This window comes from Haliotis rubra, unplaced genomic scaffold, assembly GCF_003918875.1.
Source record: "Haliotis rubra isolate DU_JTF1 unplaced genomic scaffold, ASM391887v1 Scf165, whole genome shotgun sequence".
Classification (NCBI taxonomy): domain Eukaryota; kingdom Metazoa; phylum Mollusca; class Gastropoda; order Lepetellida; family Haliotidae; genus Haliotis; species Haliotis rubra.
The window spans coordinates 659,474-681,071 of NW_025765614.1; the positions used below are offsets into that span (position 1 = coordinate 659,474).

The 21,598-nt window shown below is 40.6% G+C and overlaps 1 protein-coding gene across 4 annotated transcripts in view; it reads right to left on the bottom strand.

Annotated features, from left to right (window-relative positions):
* LOC124271987 (sodium/calcium exchanger 3-like) overlaps positions 1-21,598 on the bottom strand; it is a 61,116-nt gene that overhangs the window by 23,446 nt on the left and 16,072 nt on the right. The window contains exon 1 of one of the 4 annotated variants that reach the window (XM_046707153.1): positions 17,164-17,432. The exons of 1 other annotated variant lie outside the window; for it this stretch is intronic. The gene's annotated coding sequence lies outside the window, so the exon portion shown is untranslated. Of the gene's footprint in view, positions 1-17,163; positions 17,433-21,598 lie in introns of those variants that run through there. 2 more of the 4 variants (XM_046707158.1, XM_046707157.1) reach the window with 2 other exon arrangements.

Sequence of the window (21,598 nt, forward strand, 5' to 3'; positions counted from 1 at the left end):
ATAATCGTATGATCTAGGGTTCAAATCCCAATACGCTTTTGTTTCTTGGTTTGTCGGCACTAGTACCCATCGTCTCGTAAACATATTTCGACAAAAAGAAATCTTAGGCATTCGAGGGTATTAGGAGATATTACGTATATGAGCTCAACTTTAATATAATCTCATGCTCTAAACATTTGAATCATGTAGTGATGTGAATACATTTAAAGAAATATTTTCCCGTGATCACGTATAATCTAATTGACGTGCGAAAAGTAGTTTGCCATGAACATGTATATTCTAACTGACATGCGAGAAATGATTTGCCATGAGCATGTATAATTAACTGACATGCGAAAAGTAGTTTGCCATGAACATGTATAATCTAATTCACATGCGATAGATTCATTTGTTTGCCATGAGCATGTATAGTCTAATTGACATGTGTGAGAAATAGTTTGCCATGAGCATGTATAATCTAACTAAAATGCGATAGATTATTTGCCATGAGCATGTATAGTCTAATTGACATGCGAGATATAGTTTGCCATGGGCATGCATGTCATTTTCATGTGTTATATCAACTGCACTGGCTACCGAGGGAACCAGGAAGTATACGAACGGGGTTTTATCAAACTTCCATTTTTACGCTGACGTAATATTACGAAATGTCTAGCCTACGTCAGCAGGCTTATTGAATGTAATCTTCCTGGTTGTCATAGAGCCAGCAAATGCGGTATAATGACGGCATGCGTGCGTGACGTTCAAAATGATTGTTCAGATGAAAGAGGTACTTAGAAAGAACTTAAATATAGTGCCATAACAGTGTTTAATGGTGTCCAAAACAACTTCCTGGTAATTTTGTCGTCAGTTGTAATCTTTTCATGTTCACAGTGACAATAAAACACGGCGTAGTATTTAAATAGCGTGTTCATGACTCTTGACTTTTGTCGCTTCTATTTCGAAGATTCGAGGTCGATTTTCTGAAGTAGCACAATGTTTATGTCCAATTAAGGTGTCTGTCAAATAGGTATTACAGGAATATTACTCGAAGCGGTGTAAAGCCATGCTCCTCCATTTCGTGAATAAAAACGACAAATGACTGAGTTGACTGTAAATTCTTCCAAGCGTTAGGGAAGACACTTTGTGTTTCATACGAGTCCAGCTGTATTTCTCTTCGGTATAAACGGAGTGAATGAATGAGTGAAATTTGGAGCAACCATGGAGAGTATACCAGTTATATCACAACGCATCAGATTGATATGGGGTAGCGATGTTAACTCGTGTAGAATTTATCGTATTAGTGTACTGACAACTGAACATAGGTTCATATTACAGGCGCATCTGACTCGAATTCTCAATCAAAGGATCAAAGCACGATTAAGGGACGCATCTCTTTTAGAGTGAGTGAGTGAGTTGAGTTTTACGCCTCACTCAGCAATATTCCATCTATATGGCGGCGGTCTGTAAATAATCGAGTCTGGACCAGACAATCCAGTGATCAACAGCATGAGCATCGATCTGCGCAACTGGGAACCGATGACATGTGTCAACCAAGTCAGCGAGCCTGACCACCCGATGCCGTTAGTCGCCTCTTACGACAAGCATGGGTTACTGAAGGCCAATATTCTAACCCGAACCTTCACGGGTTCTTTTAGAGATATTGACGTCGCCTTAGATGAACGGGTCACTCGTGTCCTCATAAACAAAGATTAACACCCTTTATAACTAACAGTCTTGAACATATGCCTCGACCTTCGGCAAAGCCAATGCCGAAATCGAACACTCAATCACGCATACGTTTAGATCTACAATATGTTCTACCCTTCTAAAGTACGATTACGATAATACATAATATACTGAAGCACTTTAATAACACATAAAGTTTTTTAAGCATAGTTTTAAAAAGAGAAGAAGATAACAAACGTGAATGAAGTATCTTAGGTTTGAAATTATTAAAAACGTGTTTTAGACCTATTGTCCGAGTTCAAATCCTTTGCATGTTTTTTTATGCAGACAAAATCGCTAAAACACACCTTGCCCCCGTTACGTTGCCAATGCAGTGTGATCGTGAAAATGAAAATGCACGTGCTTTGTCCGAAGTCTCATGCATTTAAGGCAAGGGCATCAATGGTACATAAGCGATTTGAAACAATGCCACGACTGAATTTACAGGAATGGGAACGTGCAATACTGAACACAATTTATTGATAACAACTCACGAAATAAAAGAAGTTGCTATCCATAAAGTTTGATCACTATTGTACTTCCCAACTTCTAAAATGTCACTCACAGAAATGGGAACGTGCTCTGGGACTGCTCAAAGCAGGGACTTCACAGACTATCACATACTCTAGTATACTACATCGCATTAAACCAGGGAACTATGGGCAACTATCAATATACAGAGAAAGGGGTGAAATACATTACACTACCATGTACGGTACATCGCCCTAAGCCAGGGAAAGGCTCAGTACACCTGTTGAAATTGACATGATATATACATGTCCTGCTGGGCAATGTATTAACTTCCCTCCTTGGAATGCCTCTTTCGCCCACACCTGACCCACTTCAAAGTAATGAGTGTTCCCTTGACATCTCCCATTCATCGCGTATTGTCACAAGATACGTCCTTCTGAGGTTCAGTCATTGTGACTCAATTCACCATATTGACATCATTACTGGGCGACACGTCTGCCGTGCACGCAAGAAGATGGGGGTCATTGTGCGGGTAGAATGGGGCACTTTGTTGTGTGTTCTCAAGATAAGACTCGTTATTAAATTGTGGAATGATTGCGCTCCATGAGTTTATGCGTCCCCTTTACAGATATAGAAAAAAGCCGAGGTCATGAAAATCGTCTGTGCATCTGTGCAAATATCACTTCACGAGAACCAGTGTATCATTTTACGTCAGCAACAGTAATGGACGTCATTCGAATCTTATTGTGACGTGAGGTCAGATTGACGTCACACAGAAACGATCTAATCACTGAAGACTGTTGACGTCATTTGATGATTTTAGTTTTCATCGGTGTACTTTTAAAGGTCAGCTCAAAAGGATTAAAAATAAAGGGTAATAAACATTTTATTTAACTCGCATGGGTGCCGTGATGATTTTGGAAACTCGTCTGAAAATTCATGTTTTACCGTCGATCGTGCTCAGGACATTCGTTCCGTGAAATCAGTAAGACTCACAATCTTGTATAATTAATTCTATATAAATCTTGTAAAATAATTAATTCGAAAAATATGACTGGAATTAGGGACATTTCCATCCACCCCAAAATTGCCACCCCGCCTCACTGTTTGAAAAATAAAATGGACACAAAGCCTTCTCAAATTGCTATTGTTAAAAGTTTTAGTGTGTCCTGATCTTTGATCTAGCTCAAGCATTGAGTTTTGATAGCATGATGACTGGACAGGATAAACACTAAAGAATCCGGTAGTTTGAAGGACATGTGCGTGAGGTAACTTGAGGGATACGGTAAGTAATATTACCGATATGAGAAAAATCAGGTTGAATGTACAATCTCTGTTGCCATAAACTATTGGCAACTGTGATTCCAGCAGCATGAAGATTAACCTGAAAAAATGGCATTAATTAAGTAAAGCCAAAAGGTTCCCATTACCTGATAAACACCGGGGACTAAGTAAACAAACAAGGGCATTGCGGTTTCAATAAACGCACTTTAGTGCGAAGCACTAAATGAATACATGCGTGCACGAAGTAATACAAGTGCAGGCTTTGTGTGTCAGCGGTATTCAGGGCTTCGTATAACCCAAGCGTAAAGAACACCATTGCTTTTCTCTTACAGAAAAATAGCGTTCAATCGGAACATTGAGGCATGAGAGTCTCGTTGATATCTGTGCAGTTAGTAGGTTTCATACACAAGGCCTATAACTATTTATTTATTTATTTATTTATTATTTATTTCCTTGACATGAAGAGATCCTACAATACATCTAAGTACAGATTCAGACCGACATAGCCGCCATCTGTCGTGAATACATAATGGATGTATTCAGTACTGTGCTAGTATTGGAGTACGTGATAGTAGGTCAAGCAGTCTCTGTGACTGTCTGGGTCGATCTTGTGGCTTATTTCAATAGCTGAAGTATTTGTCGAAGATTTGATAGAAGGGATGAAAGCTCTTGCTGGTTAACGAGAGAATAAAATAGTTTTATACCACGTTATGGCGTATCACACAAACATTGATTGCATCGGCGTAGATATGAAATCAGTTTTATATCGTGGACATTGTTATAGGAAACAGGTGTCATTTATCGTCTCAATATAACTGAACAACAACTGACTATTGTCATATAGGTGTCTTTTGTTAGGAACACAAGAGTTTCTTTTATACTGCCAAATTTCATGATCTAAACACGATATTTTTACAGGATAATCTATATATATAAACTCTGGTTAAAGTCTTGTTTTGATCCCTTTACGTTGAAACTCGTGAAGATCCCGATTAGAATTGGTCTTCAGCAACCCATGCTTGTCGTTAGGGGCGACTAACGGAATCGAGTGGTCAGGCTTTCTGGCTCTGTTGATAAATGTTATCGTATCCAAATTAGGTAGATCGATGCTCATGATGTTGATCCCTTGGCTGTCTGGTCCAGATTATTTACAGACGTTAAACAAACAAACAAACAAACAAACAAACATTTAAGTCGACAAAGGTGATAACTCAGGTTTACTCCCGTGTTCGAATGATCACATTACTACTGCGATATATGTACAATTTAACTCAACTGTAAACCCGCGTAAGCTCATTTTTCACTTGAAACTATGATACTATTTTCAAGATTCATAGGTAATTCAATTAAAACCTAAAACGAAAAACCTTTTCTTGAGTGTGTCGTTTCCTTCCAGTTGTGAAGTATGGTGGAGTAAATATAGTGGTTAAAACGTGGTCGCATTACGCTGAGAACCCTTAAACTTATTCTAGTGTCAACCGCCATGGTGTTAAGTATTTCTAAAAACCGCGAAAAAACAGCCACATTCAAGTTTATAGGTGAATGAATTTGGGATAACAAATTAAAGGAATACGAACGAAAACAAAACTTTTGGTATATTGTAAGGGATATTCTAAAAGTCACATTCCGTGATTAAAATTGAACAAAAAGTTTGTAAAAAAAATAACAATAAACACACAAAAACGTAGTCACAACTTATCATATTCCTAACCGTTCAATACGAAATTGCCCAGTTGGCTAGTTGTCTTGAGTACCGTATTCCCGAAGCTGCATTACGCATGTGTGTTCAACATGTCTAACACTACTGCAAACATCGTAACAAACATCATAATTAAGCACATAATGCGGTACTGGAATGACGGGATAACGAATCAGGTAATACTATTGCCTGCTGAAGAATGTGGGTGTTACCAGGAATGTGGCACCCTCTATGATTTACTCAGGTATGACCTATATGTACCCACACAACTATGTCCCACATCCCCATATCATTTACATACAAAATATGTAGTCTACCGTATCTAAAACGTTCACCACCGTTTACCTGTCATAACTAGATAACGAGTTTATGATTGCTTAAACGTGCACCTGAGCATGAAACACAGTATGTCGAGCTGGTGCAGTCAGTGGCATGTGGCACTTTCGTTTGCAGCATTGGTGGTGGTCATGCATCGTGAGTGAGTGAGTGAGTGAGTGTGGTTTTACGCAAAATTTAGCTATAATGTAGCAACACATTCAACCCAAGTTGGGAATGGAACCGAGCTTTCGGCGCTTTAACCTCTAAACTACTCCCACCGTCCCGCAATGCATATTTAGCACAGCAGGGAATTTCGAGAGCATGCGTCGGCTGATGTGGCACTCATGTACGGAATCGAACCCAGACGTTTACTAATCTTTGCTCGGCGTGTTTTGTAGATATGTTAATAAAATCAGAATAGTACTACTTAAGATGGGAGACATGAGAAGTACTGGGTAGGCTTGACACGTAAAGTGAATAAGTGAGTGAGTTTGGGTTTAACGGCGCTTTGATCAATATTGAAGTTATATCAGTCCGCTTAATGAGGGAGAAAATCCCGAAGTAAGGCAGGACTCAGATCTTTACCACGTTCGTGAAACCCATGAGCAAGGGTATGGAGATGACAAACCTAGACACGTAATCGGGGCAAATCGGGATTCGAACTCATGGCCATAGTACAGCCTGTTAATCGGGGGGCCTTAGACTGATTGACTGGCTGAGTTTGGTTTTACGCCGCTTTTAGCAATATTCCAGCAATATCACGACGGGGGACACCAGAAATGGGCTTCACTCATTGTACCCATGTGGGGATTCAAACCCGGGTCTTCGGCGTGACGAGCCAACGCTTTAACCACTAGACTACCTCACCGCCCCTGGGGCCTTAGACAGGGGAAGCGAGTTGCCATCGGGGAAGCACTTCTCCCTCACACACACACACACACACACACACACACACACACACACACACACACACACACACACACACACACACACACACACACACACACACACACACACACACACACACACACACACACACACCAGTTTACTCCTTTGATAGGCTGATATACGAGCACGGCAACTGACATTTGAATGCGGTGAATAACATAGGGCATTTACAAAAGTACACGTTAATGCCATACGAACATTACCAGATCTGAAAAGAGGTTCTTTCTTCCTGTATTCCCGACTTAAGGTAATATAAATAATGCACTGACTCATATAACCGGTAATCCAGTATGTGTTAACAGTGTTGACGACATTACACGGCTGTAGCCAACATGCCTTCTACGAAGGGACATAGAACCAGGACCTCCAGTCACTCACATGTTAAGTGAAAAGAACCGTGCTTTGAATCTCAACATACACAGAATGTCACTACCAGAGGCACTGTTATCAACAGTGTGTACAAGTGTAGATCGTGCGGTCGGAATAAACCAATATCGCCAAACAAATCTGTAAAAGGTCAAAAACACAAAAACACAACCGAACACTCATGTCACTGAAATGAATATGTTTTTTCAAAACGTGACGCTTAAGTTGGGTACCCCGCATCCGACTGTTCATGCCCGTATACGTACGTATAGCTATCCAAAAGTAAAAGGCTACAATTTGAAATACCTTCCTCGCAAATCAGTCTGATTATAATATAACGTCAACGCCAGTGAATAACCCTTCTTGATTATCCGTCGAAACAGAATCCAACGATCGTAAAGGTCAACGTGTGGTACAAATGCTATATATACGAAACAGAATCCAACGATCGTAAAGGTCAACGTGTGGTACAGATGCTATATATGAATGGACAACTTAAAAGATAGTTACGACACCGGGTGCTTGTGAAACGTGTAAGAATGTCCAGCTCTACCCATAGCATATTACTGACAAAAGTCTGGCTCCGTATTACAAGTTAACACTAAGTATATAGTGTCCATCCTTATGTCACTTGAAAAGCCTTGAAACTTGACACGATCTAATACAAGACTAATTAGCTAATATACATGACCAACAATCCTAAACACTGTTAGTAGGATATTCTGTCTCACAATCCCTGAACCACATTATTTTCCCTACAGCCTAGCCCTCCCTGCAATGCTAAAGCCCTAAATGAAGCAAGTCTAGATTTTCTCTGGTCTCCCTGGGCCCCTTTGCAATTTAAATGGGTTACAATCAAAACTGTATTTAGTCAGAGACTAAGCGTTAGTCTATTGGTAGGCCGACAACAGCTGACGCCTACATATCTACATCTAATTTCTAGCTTTAAACATTTATACACAAAACACAGTCATCGCGACTGGTGTACGAAAGCTCTGTGGTGATGACATTACTCATAATGCTTACAAAAATATACACTTCAGCTTGGGAGTGAACTATGAGCTCAAACGGCCTTGAACCACAAGAACGGTGTGATTCATAAAGGCGTTCTCCATAGCGAGGTATTTTGAGCCGAATTTATTGCTTTCGCCAACAATTTCCCTGCAGGCTTTGAGACAGTTACACCCTGTCACGGAGCATTTCCTAGCACCAGCTCCTCACCACATAGAAACCAATTTATGTGGAAGAGGTGAAGGACTGCTGTAGGCCTCTGAGGAAACATACATTACCTCACCATATAGCTGTTTATACGTTTTCATTATGAATGGGTGTCACACAATAGTTCATGTTTAAGGAGCTATCGTGACGCCCGGCTAACCGAAATCACATATATTAAAACCAGTTTGATAATGGATATACGTGTTTTTAATAAGGTTCGGTAAGACGTCACGAAAGCCGTATTGGGCAACACGCTATTTTCGGTACGTGGTTGTGTTTGTTTTAGGGTGACACTAAATATCAACAGTGAGTAGCGTTACACCGCGGAAAATGCATGCGTGTACTCTTGTATCGTGGTAGCTAGGGGTGTATATTGTATTGTTGGAGATACAGTTGAACATTTACAGCAGGTATATTTGTGTGCCGCTTGATCCATGGATGTGTCTGGCTGACAGTTTGTCTCACAAGAACCTGGTCACTTTATCGAGATCCATTATTGATGATCTGACGTCCATTGCGGTTATTGTATTAGGTGGTGTAGTGGGTGGTTGGTGTTGGACGTGGTCAACACACCTCGACTTTTTGAGTGAGTGAGTGAGTGAGTGAGTGGATGCGTGGTGGTGGATGCGGGTGGGTGGGTGGGTGAGTGAGTGAGTGAGGGAATGAGTGAGTGAGTGGGCGGGTGAGTGAGTGAGTGAGTGAGTGCGATGAGTTATGAGTTAGTGAGTGAGTGAGTGAGTGAGTGAGTGAGTGAGGATAAACATGGTTAATATCAGGGAGTATCGGTTTATATAAAAGAAAAGACCGATGTGAAGCTCGTCGTATGGACTTGGAGTTGAGATGGATAAAGGAATATGTTCAGATAAACAACACTACTGTGACTGTGTGAAATGTTGTTAACGAATGATTAGTGTTGCATCCAGTGGAGTGTCGGTTTTGACAGACATTTAAAGTGAGAAAATTTAAACTTGAGGATTATCGAAACACATTATTACTGAATTGGTTTTGCTCCGTTTTTAGAAACATACTATCTATTCAGGGGGAACACTCCACATATTTGTGTAGGTGGGGTTCGAACTATTACCTTCGACGTAATCAAAAGGCTACCAACCACCAATCCCTCCCTATTCACCAACTTCTGTTGACTTAAAACAGATTTATGTGGTAATAAGGCAAGTCACTTTTAACATGTCTGACACAACATGTAACCTGTAAACGTGCGAATTTCAGTTTGCAATTTAACTTCAAATGCATTGTCCTTATCAGCTGCCCAACAAACAATAAGGGTCATCCATTTCACTCAGCGAACTCGGTTGATATATTAGATGTCAGGATTACCTGCTCTGTTCGTTCACGAAATGCTGGCTAGTATTGGTCCCATAATTACCTTACAAATGTGTCTTCTCGTCCATTTAGTATACAACCTTTTCATTCCTTTCAAAAAGGCCCTGCTATCATAAACATGTCATAAAACGACAAAAGCCTTGTCTGTATCATAAGAACTCTCTGCTTACAGCTGGCTTTATTGTACGATGTTTGTCAAAAGCATGTATTGCTATACATTAGATGTAATTACAGTATATACAATATTGCTGACTACTATCACAGACAACCGTGACATGTATGTAATTCTGCTGACTACAGATATTTTACAAACACATGTGACATAGTTGTAACATTACTGACTTACAGTTATCTCACAAACATCTGTGACATAGCTGTAACATTGTTGACTACAGCTGTATCTCAGACAACCGTGACATGTATGTAATACTGCTGACTACAGATATTTTACAAACACATGTGACATAGCTGTAACATTACTGACTACAGTTATCTCACAAACATCTGTGACATGGTTGTAACATTGTTGACTACAGCTGTATCTCAAACAACCGTGACATAGTTGTAACATTGCAGAATACAGCTTATCACAGACAACCGTGACATAACTGTAACATTGCTGACGACAGCTGTATCTCAGACAACCGTGAGATAGCTGTAACATTGCTGACTACAGCTGTATCTCAAACAACCGTGACATAGTTGTAACATTGCAGACTACAGCTTATCACAGACAACCGTGACATAACTGTAACATTGTTGACTACAGCTTATCACAGACAACCGTGACATAGCTGTAACATTGCAGACTACAGCTTTATCTCAGACAACCGTGACATAGCTGTAACATTGCAGACTACAGCTGTATCACAGACAACCGTGACATAGCTGTAACATTGCTGACGACAGCTGTATCACAGACAACCGTGACATAACTGTAACATTGCTGACTACAGCTTATCACAGACAACAGTGACATAGCTGTAACATTGTTGACTACAGCTGTATCACAGACAACCGTGACATAGCTGTAACATTGCTGACGACAGCTGTATCACAGACAACCGTGACATAACTGTAACATTGCTGACTACAGCTTATCACAGACAACAGTGACATAACTGTAACATTGCTTGACTACAGCTGTATCACAGACAACCGTGACATAACTGTAACATTGTTGACTACAGCTTATCACAGACAACCGTGACATAACTGTAACATTGTTGACTACAGCTGTATCACAGACAACCGTGACATAACTGTAACATTGTTGACTACAGCTGTATCACAGACAACCGTGACATAACTGTAACATTTTTGACTACAGCTGATCTCAGACAACCGTGACATAACTGTAACATTGCTGACTACAGCAACATCAAAGATAGCTGTGAAATATGTGTAACACTGGCTACGATTCGGCCACACAGATATCTGTAAAGAAGGCTCCTCGAGTGCACACTGCCTCACAATTTTAAAGAGAAGACGACAAAGGGCGTGGTCCGACCCACAGGCTAACAAGTAGGTGTCAGGTGAATGCTTATCATTCGTTATCCCCGGGTCAGTGAGCAGGTTGGACAGCATACCTGACAAGTCTCCCACACAACCATCCCGACCCGTCCCTCACACCTAGATCAGCAGGTAAACACGGCCAGTCTAGACTTTCCCTGGGTGTTGGCTACTACAGATAAGACCTCGGTGAAACGTTGTTATCCTGTTACAGCTACTGATACCATTGCGTGGGTGTATGTATGTCGATAGCGTCACAACATGACCACATCACCCCACCGCTAGCTCCCAATCGTGTGAATGTTGTCAACGAAAATAGAAATCATCCGTTTTGGTTAAGATCAGTTTAAAAATTAAAACATATCTGTATATAAATATCGCCAGCTCACGGAAAGAAGTACAGGGTTTGTTTTGTCCTACGCCGTGACGTATGTAATCAAAACTGTATATAGCTGTGTAGGAATGAACTGTTTCTATTGTGTGAACGAGGAACTGGCCATTACGTCATATACTCACACCCTTCATAAACACCCATCAGTACAGTAAAATAGACGTCATTTAAATTATGACACCCAGATTTCATAATACATTGGTATATCCATTTGCGTCATAACGGCGGATCATCTTGTTATAATAAAATGCGTCCTACTTAAAAGTACCATCTATTTCGCCTGTTGTTTTATTGTTTGTTGTTTAACGCCGCACTCAATATCTCAGCAAAATGGCGGCGGTTTGTAAATAATCGAGTATGGACCAGACAATCCAGTGATCAACATCATGAGCATCAATCTACGCAATTGGGATACGATGACAGGTGTCAACCAAGTCAGCGTGCCTTACCACCCTATCCCGTTAGTCACCCCTTACGACAGGCATGGGCTACTGATGACCAATTCTAACCCGGATCGGGTTCCAGATTAACGGGGTATACTCCTCTACATTGAATCCCCGTGGAAGCCAATGGCCTGATTATCGAGGTTTCAATATTAATAATTTATCAACTGTCCATTTTTACAGTTTACGTTTAATTTTGAAAACAAATGTCTCAAATGCATTCGCATCTAATACGAGTCTTCGAAGAAAGAAATATCAAGTCGTTGTTATTTATGAATCATGGCCGTGGGTGTAATATCTGTGACACAATGTACAGCCTGGGCGTAACAAAGTCATGTTGTGTTCGCAAATATACATGTCACATTGCCAGGACGTGACTTTCCTGTCATGCACTCATGCCCAATGGGAGTCAACACCAGAGGGACAACAACATGCGATATAGTCCATGATTTGAACATCACCCCTGTCACCATCGCCCACAGTCACTGGCTTCGTACTGGGCGTCGCTTGTACGTACCTGAGAATATTTCTACTGCACATACGTCAATGCTGTCTCGCTGACTGATACTGATTTGATCTGCCTGATAAAACTAACAGTGTGACTGACGAGGTCAAGTGTTGCTCTTCAGTACTTGCTCATTTGTCTTGTCCCGATATACAGGGACACTCAAAGAGTGTCAGTATCAGTTATTTGAGCGACGAAGTACTTCACCTATACTCACCGATGTATACAATTCTAAGAGTTTATGTTAAATCTCATTTACATAATGTAACCAGGAATACTTCAAGAACAGTTATTCAGCATCGGTTCCCCAACGTCATGTATGACGCAACAGCTGACTAACTGGGGATCGGTTGATCCATTGCTGTGGCTCATTGAATGTCATCGGATCCTCATATCGTGACTATATGCTCATGTTTTCAATCACTTGTTTGACGAAGGTGAATGGGTTTTTTATAACGGCGCGTATAAAGTATTTCAGTTCTATCGTATCATGTCTGTTACAAGAAAGAGGAAATTCTGAAATGGTTCAGATCAGATACGTTCACCACATACTGAAACCGCCCACCACGCATGAGCCGCTAAAAGCATAAGGTTCATAGTGAGGGCGATTCAGGGATTGGATCAGGTGATCCTGACACATCTAAGGGAGGCAACTCTATGCAAGGATAACTGGGTCATAAATGACTGGACAACAGCTGCCGCCTCTATACATGGTGCCGTGAAAGAAGTGCAACAGGAAAAACCTTCTTCACCTTCATAGTCAGGGCAATTCCAAAATCATATGATCCTCTCACATCAAAGGGTCGCAACTCTGCGCACTGAATTGTAGGGTCATAGTGGACTGGGCAACTGACGACACTATACATGGTGGTGTGAAAAATGTTCAACAGGAAGCTGCTGCTTCCCCCTCATCCACCTACGAACAAAGGAAACTCGTTATCCCCGAAACTATCCCACCTGAGTCTTACCTGTTGACACATACTGTTTACCTGTGCAGTGTTCAAATATAGCTTACTTGCATCACATGTGCACCGCCTTAGTTGACACACATCACAGGTTATATTTAGCCTGTTCTATTCCAGGTGCACGGTAGTGTGTTACTTTTAAACATTGACGAAAAAATAGTTAAAACAGACATGCATTTACTACCGATAGTGACCAGCTTGATCAAATCAATCACTCTTGTGCAAGAAAAACAATCAATGCTTCCCCTGCCATGATTAGATGGTGCTAACTTGAAGCTCGTGAGAATGAAAAGAACATACACTACCTACACGATTCTCACTCCATCAACCTTCAGCAATTATTCTATTTATGAAGAAGGGCCATTTGTTATGTTGAAAACCTAGATGCATATATTACGTGAAAAATGCACGTTTCATTATGATTAGAATATTTTATATGATACTTTGCACGATAAGGGGAATATAATTTCATATGGTCACACGACTGGCGATAGCATACGTGAGTTTTTAACGACTATCGTATTTCTCAAATAAAAACTGTGGTACAATTTGGTACTTTCTTTCTTGAAAACGAAACTAGTCCATCTTCGAGAAGACACACCTGTAGCCGGACATCACCTCATTCCTTTCTCTTCATCTCGTGCAGCCAGGTATAATTACAATTCTTAACCTCGTCCATATTCTCCTGAAGGTATGTTATTCTTACAAGTTGCATATTCTACTAGTTCACTACTCAGAAATGGTTCATACAGAAATATATATTTCAATGTTTAAATAACGTATGGCGTAAAATATCAAAACGCTGATTCAGCATTTTGTCCCCCATGAGACATGTGACAGTAAAATTCAAAAAGCAGTTCAATAAAATATCTCTCATGGAATTGAAAGTTTCGTCAACACATATATCACATACCTAGGGGGCATACTTCAGTTCCACTCGGCTGCGCAACCAGATATAGGTCACGATTGCCTTGACGCTTCATCAGATATCATTATGGTGTTTTGTGACTGCATCGTCTCAACTCAGTAAGCACGAGAGAAAACATCAGGTTCTGTTCTATTTTTTTGATACATACACACCGGTTGGCATTATCTGACAGGACCAGCACAGGAAACATATGACTCATATAAAAAGTACAAAATTGCTGAGTTTAATTTATCACGGTTGAACCTTTCCATTATGGGCCTCGGGCCATGGCAGATTTAACGAGGTGTGTAGGCTGTAGGGTCAGGGATGTTTGTACACAGAGGTATAACCTGTTGTGGTGACGTCTATAGGGTACACATCATAGTTTCAGAGGGCGGGGACCTGTTGAAAACTTCTGTGGAACACTGGGTAATGGTTTAATGGATGTTCTAGGGATATCTCAGTATGTGTCAAGTATGTTTGTTGTCGCAACTGACGAGAGTAATATTCTATGTCCAGTTTTGTGTACTTAACAGGTGAATAAATATTGACCACGTCCAATCTGGTTTGAACGTGCCCTGACATTCCAGGCATAATATGGCGTCATGGTTACTTGTGACAAGTGTGAGTGAGTGAGTGAGTGAGTGAGTGAGTGGGTGGGTGTGGGTGTGTGAGTGAGTGAGTGAGTGAATCTACATACTGATCAGTATTTCATGGCGAGACAAACCCTTTCTTCATAAGAAATATCTCCTTAAAGCTACTGTCACGACTGTATCGAGAATGTGTTTTATGAATCAGTATTAAATACTGATGGCACCATGGGTTCGGGAAAAGTGAGCATATCCTGCTCCACACCAGTCACAAACACATGCAAAGGTTAGTCAATTGTTCACCGTCATCAACTCGAGACCGTAAGGGAACAGGGATCTCTTTGTGTACAACAAATTTCGTTAGTTAGCCATGGTCATCTCGAAACGTTTAACTTTGTTGCACTGTTGACAATATTGTTTGTTTATATCGAGGTATCCGGCTATCCACAAACTTCAAGGTATGTAGCCATGCACATCCAACAACCACGATATTCGAAGAATGCTGATGATGACAAGATACTGTCACATCTTTCATATGATGCATACCACAGTCATGTTGTCACAGATTGTGTCAATATTTATACCTAATAGCTGTGTCAGATAGCGAGAACACTGGCTTAGATGAGAAATATTATCATGTTATGTATATAAACGTACATGTAATTTTGCTATATATATTTCGGCCAAGGACGCAATTATCTACTGACACATTGCATATCAGAATAACATTAATAATTATCAACATGTAATGCTTTTGCGTATCATATATTCAACATTTAAGTGCATACTGAGTAATTATGCAATGATAGCATCACGTAATATGAGCTTGCAGATGGAGTATTTTAGATATTGGGAATATATTGGACGTTCCGCCATCTGCTTGTATTAAACCAGCTTACAAAACATTTATATTATATCGCCATCTGGTGCCATTCTGATTGTAATACATTCATAAACCAACAAGAGTACTGTAAGATGGCGCTTAGAGTGTGGTACAAATATCAACATGAAAACTGGAATCAATATCCACACGAGAATAATTCAGAAAAGGACAAATTGTGCACTATGTGTCATTCTATAGGCATGTGTACGGTAGGGAAAGGCTGTGCGGAGATATCGGAGTATTGAAAATCATTTGTTTGTATTGAAAGTCAGTGTAGCTGAGCGTGAGTGTAAGAGTTGTGACAATGGTAAGTGTATAATGTAACATATGGCTGTTTGGAATTATGGGGTTGTTATTTGAAAGGTCTGATTTTTATCTAAATTGATATTGATTACCTCAGCAGTTTTGATACGTTACGTCAGGTGCGTGTTACTCATACCTGGATCAATCAACCGTTACGTTTGCAGGTATAATTTGAAGGATATACACATGACACATCCTTATCTTCACATCTGGTCTCAGGGTATGACTGCAGAGACATCGCATGCTATGGTGAAATACCAGAACTACCAACTTCTCGCTCCTACTGTCAGCTGTGATGTCATTAATAATCGAAATGTACACGTGTTGATTTCAAAATCAATAATTAGAGTGACGCTGTTTTACAATGCACATTGTATTGATCCATACACGAGAACACAGTTTGAATACGTGATGACAGATTGACTCTCGGCTGACCCATGTCCAGTTGATACAAGACTCATTATAAGACGCGAATAGGGACGAAATCAACTACAGGAAGTTAATCAATTGTAATTATAAAACACGTGTTGTGTAATTGACAAAGTGCTCAGTTCTACATAATATACATGTAATAGTTATCGATACACGTGGTCTCTCGTTGACAAAGGTCTGAAGCTTATATAATATGCAACCACCATCTGTTGATAAATTTACACTAGTATTGTGCCTACATCGGTCAAGCTGACATCATCGAGGAATACAACAACAAAATCCGTTGTACTCACGTTTGAAATATTGATTAAATTCATTATTAGTAACATGCGCACAATGTGTGAAGCCCATTCCTGGTGTCCCCCGCCGTGATATTGCTGGAATATTGCTAAAAGCGGCGTAAAACAAAACTCAGTCAGTCATTATAAGTATATCCAGCGAAATGTGGACAGTGGTTTTACAATATATACATTTTCCACATTGAGCACGTGAGTGAGTATGGTTTTACGCCGCAATATTGCAGCAATATCGTGACGTTGGACACGAGAAATGGTCCTAACATAATGTAGGGATGGGGAATCGAACCCCGTCTTCGCTAATACCTCTAGGTTAATTAGTTGAAACAAATGTAACAAGTTTGAATTAAGTTTAAAACTTTAAATAGAACACACCTAGTTTCAGGTTACTGCAAATAGACACAATTATGTACCCGAGACACCGTAGCGTCAATACATCGAGCGAAAATCAAACATAAATTCATTCAATGGTCCTAACACTCGCAATAGTAGACATATGCCTCATATACAAAACACGCAGTCGTGGCCACTTACACCATGCACTTTCAATAGCTACATTAATCTATGCCTGAGATACATACCTTCCAGGGAACCCTCGACAGGTAAAGTATCACAGGTTGAAACATACACCTCCAATCAACAAGGAAAAGTGTCCCGACAAACCGATGAGAGGTAACCCGACTACTTGTGGAGCACACCCCGCCTCCAATACGTCAGACAAACTCACTCCTCTCGTAGCCCACACTTGTCCCAGAATGTTCATTCAGGAGATGGGCCACGCCCACCTGCAATTCGTTTCATTCGAGGCCCGGTTAATCAACCGTACCGTAGCCTGTGTTTGGGCCTATCCTTAATAGGACAGCCTCGTTTCTGTTGCAGTTTGCAAAAAGAATCCATTTGATGGCATAATTTTAAAGCTCCGACTTACATGACTGAGTCGCGAATTCAGGTTGCAGACTCTGCTTTGTTACCTACAGGATATTGCAAGGGATATTGAATACAATGAAATGGTATTTACAAAAGCTATACTATACCATGCTGCAGATGTTTGGTATGCTATGGTCATTGTGATAAGCCATATCATTGTGTGTTGTTTGGTGGTGTTGTGATGGAAAGAACGATGAGGCCAGAATTATCAGTTGTCAACTGCGTGCTGACCCTTTATAGTTTGGTAAATCAGCTCCTTATCTGTTTGGCAATTATATTTTGTACAGAGAGAGAGAGAGAGAGAGAGAGAGAGAGAGAGAGAGAGAGAGAGAGAGAGAGAGAGAGAGAGAGAGAGAGAGAGAGAGAGAGAGAGAGAGAGAGAGAGAGAGAGAGAGAGAGAGAGAGAGAGAGAGAGAGAGACCTCACACACGCGCACACACTGGAGCTATTAGGAAACCAGGGGAGGCTTACGAGAGAGAGAGGAAGGGGGGAGAGCGAGAGTCTGGAGAAGGGGAAAGAGAGATTGAGAGAGGGGAGAGAGAGACATCTTGGCAAACTCACATACATAGACAAAACACTGACACACACAAAACACACACAAACATTTTAAACTGTAAATGTCATTTAGATAATCTATAATGTTGATATGTTCAGCCAGGGCACCAAGCAGTCACCTACAGGAACAGCTGATGACAGGAACAGCTACAATGCTAGTTATGCTTTGCTAAGCAAACTACATCGCATTCGGAGCTTGCTGTAAGTATGTCACAGTAGGGTATTGAGGGCGTCGAAACCATGTGTTTATAAAATGCCTGAAATAGCTCAACGTTGACGCCAATCAGAGTCCATGTTACAGCGAACACCCTGGATTGGGTAGCCAATCAAATTGCTTGTCATATACCTAAGAGGATACGATCTGTCAAGGCACATAGACTGGCTGCTAATCGCTTTTAAAATGATCTTTTGACGTATTGCGTAAATGCAAGTCTTATCTAACATACATTACGTAACGATTACATAGCCAGCATATGATATTACTTCATGTTACACAGACGCACAGAATTAAGAAATACAGTTCGCTCCACCACCATGTATAGTGTAATAAAACACACTTTTGCCCTGAACTATTATAGTTAAAGCACGAGGACGCTTGCGTCCGAGTGCTTTAACGTCATAATAGTTCAGGGAGAAAGTGTGTTTTATTACACTATACATGGTGGTAGAGCGAACTGTATTTCTTTTCTAAGATGCCAAATTTAATACTTTCTAAGGATAATTACGATTAATTTAAGGCAGAAAACAAACGGCGGTGTCGGTGACCTAAATTAAGAATCCTCGCACAGGGCTAACTGGCGCGCTGTTCTATTGACGTGTCTGCCCCCCTACGTTAAGACGAACGTTACCAGAAAAACAAATGATAAACAGTTTCATGACGGTTTACGTTCGGATTAAATATATTCTCTAAAGTATTTTAATTACATCTGTGATTAACGTAAACCATGTGAACGTCGTATTTCTACTACCAACGTATGTTTAGATCAGTACATCCAGACGAAGCTGAGTAGTCTAGCGACATTCCACGATTGCATTGTGGGAATGTAAACATTGCGAACGTTACCGTGTCGCTGAAAACTTGCGAGTCGAATTGAGACATTTAAAACGTCAGAAAACATAAACGTAATGTTTCCATCAGTGATGTTAGGTGAGTGAAGCAACTGCAAACTAAGAAACGGGATGCAACGCAGTAGTTTACTGTAGGAGGCTGTACGAGGCGATGACAACTGACATGCATCGTGACGTCGCTTACACTGTGACGTAATGTAAAATGGTTCGATTACGAGGGGGCACACTAGAATGGCGCAGTGACGGGATAGCGTCATTCAATTGTTACGTCATCAAAAAACTATACCTTTATTGTCTGATAATGTATTTTTTTTTCGATTGTTCTATGCGCTAAGCATCTTAGAAATATACTTATTATTGAATTCCACGCTGTATACTCATAAATCATGTATAAAGTAGTTACATTTCCATTATGCCAATCGATCATTTTGTTACACGATCCGATAATTGTATTCACATGTATGTGGGGTATTCACATTTGATCACCTTGAGAATCAATGTTTTATTAGCTTACACAATAACCGTGTGGGTCTTAATGTTTAATTGATATTCAGTCATAGACAAATTTGCTCAATGAAACGAATATGCAGGAACATTAACACTTTGCTCTCACTTGATTCAAATGGCGGAATCGATATCATTGGTAAACAGGTTACACGATCGCGAAACACACAAAGATCCATATTTGTCAAAATCGTGGTTTAAATTGATTGTACAATATAATGCGCCGGTGTAAAATATACCAAATCCTGACTGTCATATTTCATTTGGTGTAATGTAAACGGCAAAATAGCTGAGGAAGAGAGTTTTGATGGATGTCAACTTCTTTATTATGAGGGTGAGTGAGTGAGTGAGTTTAGTTTTACGTCACACTCAGCAATATTCCAGCTATAAGGCGGCGGTCTGTAAATAATCGAGTCTGGACCAGACAATCCAGTGATCAACATCATGAACATCAATCTGCGCAATTGGGAACCGATGACATGTGTCAACCAAGTCAGCGAGACTGACCACCCGATCCCGTTAGTCGCCACTTACGACAAGCATAGTCGCCTTCTGTGACAAGCATGGGTTCTGAAGACCTATTCTACCCCGGATCTTCACGGGTCTTATTATGAGGAACACCACGTTTTGGAGTATATCCTTACTCCTTCATCAGGTTGATGAAGGTTCACCTGATGAAGGAGTAAGGATATACTCCGAAACGTTGTGGTTAATAATAATATAGAAGTTGACATCCATAAAAACTCTCTTCCGTTTGTGTATCACTTCTAAATGTCATTGAAAGACCTGGCAAAATAGGTGTTTATGGTCATATAAATAGGCCACTGAAAACCGGTGGTTACACAATGTGTTCGCGAATAGGGTAGGATATCCTGCTCGACCGGTAGCACCAGGGATGTACACACTTTACTTGAACACGTAAGTATTTACAGCCCTATGCGGTACACCAGAAACGGATGGCCTGTAAGCAAACCACTCACGTCAAGGGTCGATGTACAAGGAAGGATGTTCTGCCGGTGATCAGGGCAAGGCTGACCTCGCGAACACCAGGTGTCAATACTGAGTGTCAGTGATCCATTCATGAAATTATCTTAATAATATTAGTTTGCCTTTCACGCCCAGGACAGATGATGGAGAATGATGTTCTCGGTCGTTGAGGTATTGCATAACTCCTGGCAGAACAAAGAGGACATTGCATTAACTTCTCAAATGATTCTAGATTACCATGAGGCGTTTCCAATCACGCCTTGTGCTAGGACCAGTGACATATCAACCCGACCATTACGATCCCAGAATCACCAACTACTTGTCATTCCTAAAGTTCGACTCTCATCCTATGGGAAAAGATCATTCCAACACGCAGCCGTAAGTCTCTGGAACAACTTGCCAACTCACATCAAGAATGCTGAATCTTTGGACACATTTAAATCGTCTTTAGAAACCCACTTTTTCCGTCTTGCCTATTACTAGACTTTCTATGTTCAATTGTCTCTCTGTAAATAGTTTTTACCTATTTTCTTTTCTCCTATAGTATTGTAGCGCCATGACTGACTGACTGACTGAGTTTGGTTTTACGCCGCTTTTAGCAATATTCCAGCAACATCACGGCGGGGGACACCAGAAATGGGCTTCACACATTGTGCCAATGTGGGGATTCGAACCCGGGTCTTCGGCGTGACGAGCCAACGCTTTAACCATTACGCTACCCCACCGCCCCTGTAGCGCCATGAGCGGGTATTAGTACCTGGATGTAGCGCTATATAAATACCCACATTATTATTATTATTATTATTATCTCGAAGGAATACATGTTACAAGCGGCATTAAAAATCCTTCAAATGTATCGCAGCTCCAAGAATAAAGTATACAACATGTGAATTTGTAAACTGTACATGCAACACCTTGGACTATATCGGTGTCGTACAATGAACTCTATTAGCAGATATTACTAATGATTATTGC